At 34.4% G+C, this 5,650-nt stretch overlaps 1 pseudogene; it reads left to right on the plus strand.

The window, feature by feature from the left end:
* The first annotated feature begins 1,837 nt into the window (after positions 1 to 1,837).
* LOC141507114 (osteopetrosis-associated transmembrane protein 1 pseudogene) lies at positions 1,838 to 2,572 on the plus strand (annotated as a pseudogene).
* The last annotated feature ends 3,078 nt before the right edge of the window (positions 2,573 to 5,650 follow it).

Below are 5,650 nucleotides of genomic sequence, written 5' to 3' on the forward strand. Positions count from 1 at the left end.
TATCTTTTTCTTTATTGCTATTGAATAATAGTGACAATGGGCATCCTTGTTTCACACCCAATCTTACAGGGAAATCTTCTAATTTGGAAATAATGCTTGCTAATAGTTTTGAATAACTGCTTTTTCTGAATTTAAGGAAAAATTCATTCATGCTTTTAAAGTGCTTTTTAAATAGAAATGTATTGTACTACATGAAAAACCTTTTCTGTATTTATTAATATAATACTATGATTTATTTATTTATTATTAACATAATCATTTATGTTAATAGTTTCCTCATTGTATAGTATCCCTACATTCTTATGCAGAGTGCAATGGTAAAAATCCTAATTGATTATACTGTATAGTATTTGTAGTATATTGCTGCAATATTTTAGCTAATATTTTATTTAGAATTTTGGCATCCATATCCATTAATCAAATTGGTCTAAAATTTTCTTCCTCTGTTTTAAATCTTCCTGATTTGGGCATCATTATCATATTTGTTTCATTAAAGGAGTTTGTAAGATCCATTCGTTGCCTCCTATTCCAAATTATTTAATATTTGAATTAATTCTTCTTTATAATTTAATAGAATTCATATATAAATCTATCTGTTCTTGGTGACTTTTTCTTAAAAATCTCATTTGCCTATTTGATTTTTTTTGAAAATGTCTTTTTGCCTATTTGATTTTTTTGAAAATGTCTTTTTAGATATTCTATTTCCTCTTTTGCTAATCCAAGAAATTTATAATTTTTGAAAGTATTTTTCCAATTCCCTTATATTTTGAAGATTTTTGGCAAATATTTAGGCACAATAACTCCTTATAATTACTTTCATCTTTGTTAGTAGTATATCCGATCTTTTCATTAGTTTTTCTTTTCTCTCTTTTTAAAATCAATTTTACCAAGGTTTCATCTTTTACTATTTTTTTTACAGACCAACTCCTAATTTTACTTATGAATTCAATGGGTTTTTATACTAATTTTGTTAATCTCATCCTATTTAGAATTTTTAATTCAATCCTTAATTGGGGATTTTGTTGGTGTTTTCTTTTACTAGTTTTTTTAAATTGCATATACAATTCTAATTAGTCTGCTCTTTCTTCATTTTTGTGGTTTAGAGATATAAGGATAAAAATTGTCCTCCGATCACTGCTTTTTCTTTTTTGTTTTGATATATTGTTTCATTATTATCATCATTCTCTTTAATGAAATGATTGCTTCTATGACTTTTTTAATCAATCTACTCTTAAAGATTGTTATTTAATCTCCAATTAATTTTTAATTTGTTTATTAAATATAATTTAGTCAGAATATGTGGGACCACATATACTTTAGGTAGGGGTGGTTAATATTGTAGCATATTTCCTCCTCCTGATGTGAATATGCATTGAGAATTAAGTCACAGATAACCAGTAATTCAGTTTTAGTTCCCTAAGGATCTTAGGCACTGTGATCTTTTGAGTAAAAAGGGAGATGTTCACAATTGCATAGAAGGAACATGGTCAAGCCAAAGTAGAATGACTGGTTTTAGAACATATATAATATTCGGGTTTATCTTTGTAAAATTGGAAGCAAAATAAATGTAGTGATCTCTCATTTTGTCCCAATTCTAACCTGTAATTTAAAAACATGATTGTTAGAAATTAGATTGTCTTTTCTTCGACCAATGTTTGTACTAGTTTGTAAACGTTGTTGTTTCTAATGAAAATAAAAGTCTTCCCCCGGAAAAAAAAAAAAAAAAACTTTCAATAAAGGAATACATGTATCTGGAAATTTAGTTTTGAAGGGAATTGTAATCGGATTACATAAATTAAGAAATGTATTGGGGGCTGAGCCGACGGGCCACCCAGCCATGGGCTCGCGAGGGGCGCTGCTGTGGAGGCAGCTGCTGCTCGTGCTGCTGCCGGCGCCCGCCCCGGGCCCCTGGTCCGAGCCGCGGCTGCTGGAGGCGCACGACCTGTCCCTGTCTCTGCTGCGGGGCCCGGGGCTCGGTCCGCCGCCGCCGCCGCTGCCCCCGGCCCTGCCCGAGCTGGAGCCCGAGTGCCGGGAGCTGCTGCTGGCCTTGGCCCGGGGCAGCGCGGAGCTGACGGGCTGCCTGGCGCGCGGCCCGTGCGCCTCTGCCAGAGCGCATCCGGCTCTTCGGGCAGGTCACCAGCAAGTGGTGACATCAGTCCACATCAGCCGAGCCGCCGGGAATATGTCAGAGAGCCATAATTGTGCCCAAAATCTCCTGATGTCAGACAGGATACAAATTGTAGTGATTCTATTCGAGTTTTTTAATACCACTTGGAAGGAAGCAAATTGTGCAAATCGTTTCATGAGTAATAATGAACAACTATCAAACAGTACAATTGATTTTCTTGGTCTATTTAATCGTACTTTGGCATATTTTGAGCATAACCTTCAGGGAGATGTGGCCAGTCTTCTCCAGCAAAAAAAAAATGACACAGAAGTGTGCAAAAACTGCCAGGAAATATACAAAAATCTTAGTACTTTGTATAATGATAGGCAAAAAATAAATAAACGCGAGCATAAGGATGAATTTGAATCACATCTACGCACTGATGTGGAAGATGCAGTGTTTTGATTCTGTTGTCATATAAAAAATGACTTTGTTATGGAATCTGCCATCTCATGAGCCCTTTATTTATTTATTTTTGTCTAAACAGTGCTGTCCATATTGCTTAAATTCTTGTTGCTAGAATAATAACTCATTTATGTAATGTTTCATCTCACAGTTTATAAAGTGATTATTATTGTCCACATTTTATAGATGAGAAATTTAAGGTGCCCAGAGAAGTTCAGTGTTTCTCTGATGTTAGTTCTGAAATGACAGAGCTTGTTCTTGAACCCAGTATTCTTTCCTCTCTACCAAAGATGTCAAACTCAAATAGAAATGAGTCTCTGCAGGGCCACATATTGACTTAGAGAACTAGATATTAACATACCTGCTTTATCATATTTTTGTTTATTTTGATAAACATTTCCCCATTATATTTTTATCTGGTTCGGTACAGTTTTATGCCTCTCACTTCTTTTTTAAAATCACATGAAAGTGTCAAGTAGGAATGGGACTTTTTGATTTTTTACTAACATTTTTATGTAGCTTTATTTTAGTCTCTAGTACACTTATATTTGATAGGGACAGTCTCTATTTTTACCACAGTGCCTTCCATGAAACAGTGATTTCTAATTTAGTTTCTGTGAAACTAAAAACACAATTATTTTTTTCTACAATGGTAAAACTTGGATATATTTTGCCACTAGGTGGTGCATGTGCATTAGTAAAAGGTTACTTTATCAATTAATGCAACTATCTGAGTACCTACTATGTACACACCACTGTGCTATGCCCTGCAAAGCTGGTTTCATGTTGCTTATGGTGAATATCAACTGAAATGGAAAAATTAATACCTGAAGTTGATAAACTGGAAGTGAGAAATGTAATATCAAGGAAGGGAAAAGTGAAATATGGATGTTACTTACAAACCTTGGATAATTAGATTGGTGAAATGTAAATTGGTAAAAAAACAAACACTAACCCAGAAATATCTGTATTCTTAGTATCCAGTTTTATCTACTTGAGTTTGAAACCCAAAGTCTTTAAAAGGACATGACTAGTTTGAGGATGTTTTGAAAATTATCTTGAACCTGGGACATTGAAATTTCTTTATGACAACATGAATATAATGACTTAAAGGGAAGCCAAAAAAAAAAGAAATGTATTAAAGCTATATGATCACCACTTTAATTAAATGACCATATATATGGGGGTTGATTTTTCTGTGCATTACTAAATATATATCAAGTTCCTAATACATGTATTCCTCTTTTTTTCCCCCTACAAAAACAAAAGGGAACAAAACCTTTTTTTCCTGTAGTTTTTAGCTGAAAAACAGTTAATATCAGAATAAGTTTTTCAGTTTCCATTCTTTATTCTGAAACCAATACTTGATTATTTCATGAGAACTCACCAAACTAGCATTGTTCAAAGAGACAGTTTTTAATAGAACAGAGATTGTGCACTGGCATCCTATGTAGTGAGATTTTAGGAGTTCTGGCCTAGCCACCACAAACCCCAAGGAAAACCCAGTGACCTCTTCTCAGTGGATACTAGAGAACTGCTGCAACACATATAGAACTCTAATTTAAATTATTATTATTATTAGTTATTTTAAACTGTGCTAATTTGGATTGATCAGAAAATAATTTTAGGATCAATTTTAATTTCTTTACGTACTTCATATATATTAAGATTTCAAATAGCCAATCAGTAATTAAATATTAAACTTATCTTCCACATTAAATTGTCTTTGTTATAACTCAGATATACTTTTTTTTGGACCCTTTAGACTACTCACTATCCAGGAACAAAATATTTTCAAGTTACTTTATCAATTTATGGAGAGGAATAAGACATTTAATTTAAAATTTAAAACACAGATTTAAAAATGTATTTAAGCTTTATATAATTTGAGTATGAATTCTAAATTTCTACAATATGCTTTTGTCAACAGAACATTATACATAAAATAATCTATAATTTGTAACCTTTAAATAGCCAATTAAGGGGTGGCTAGGTGGTGCAGTGGATAGAGCACCGGCCCTGGAGTCAGGAGTACCTGAGTTCAAATAGGTCTCAGATCCTTAATAATTACCTAGCCATGTGGCCTTGGGCAAGCCACTTCACCCCATTGCCTTGAAAAAAATCTAAAAAAAAATAGCCAATTAAACCAAAATCTTTCTCTTTTTTTTTTTAAATAAACTTTTACTTCAGAATATAAGCTAGCCTGTTCTATCCTCTTTAGATTTAGGGCTAGAATTGAGAGATGCAGGAGGGAAAAACCTCTAATGTGAATGAGATAAGGAGGGAGAACTACAGAGGGAGAGACTGCAACAAGATTTAAAAATTGAGTGGTCCAGTTTTAAATAGGAAAGAAGAATGTCTCTTCTTATACTAAAAGACAATAGGTCATAGCTGGCTAAATTCAAGCAATACTCAGGTAGGAAAGTCATTTCTCCTGGTTAGAAAAGGGAAGGAGGTTTCAATCTTTTGCTCACTGCTCACCAGTTGCTTTTGGGAAAGACGAGGAGAGAAGTAGAGAGGGAGAAGGAGAAACAGACAGAGACAGAGACGGAGACAGAGACAGAGACAGAGAGACAGAGAGAGGAAGAGAGGGAGAGAGAGAGAGAGAGAGAGAGAGAGAGAGAGAGAGAGAGAGAGAGAGAGAAATCCCTGCCAGTAACTCAGACCAGAACTTAAGAATGTTAGGAAGAGAACAATAGAACCCTTTTCTCCTCCAAAAACAAACAATTTTCAGAAAAAAAATCTGTCCCGTGTCTCCAAATCATGAGTTTTTGGAAAAAGAAAAAAATCTAATTTGAAAAGGGAAATTGAAGTGGAAAATTTACCAACAGCAAGCACAACCAGGCAGAGATAGCTGACAGCTCCATTCTGCCTGTACTACACAGAACACATAATTTAAAGAAAACACCTATAAAACACATAAACTGAGTCAGAGCATCCCAAACTACAGAGGCCTCTGAACTCCAGGGGAAAATACCTTGCTTTCACAGTATAGGGTCCCCTAACACACACAAAGATAATGGGGTGCCAGACAAGCCTGACATTCATCAGAAATATCATACAAGGGGTGGCTAGGTG

Source organism: Macrotis lagotis, chromosome 1 (genome assembly GCF_037893015.1).
Source record: "Macrotis lagotis isolate mMagLag1 chromosome 1, bilby.v1.9.chrom.fasta, whole genome shotgun sequence".
NCBI classification, from domain to species: Eukaryota; Metazoa; Chordata; class Mammalia; order Peramelemorphia; family Peramelidae; genus Macrotis; species Macrotis lagotis.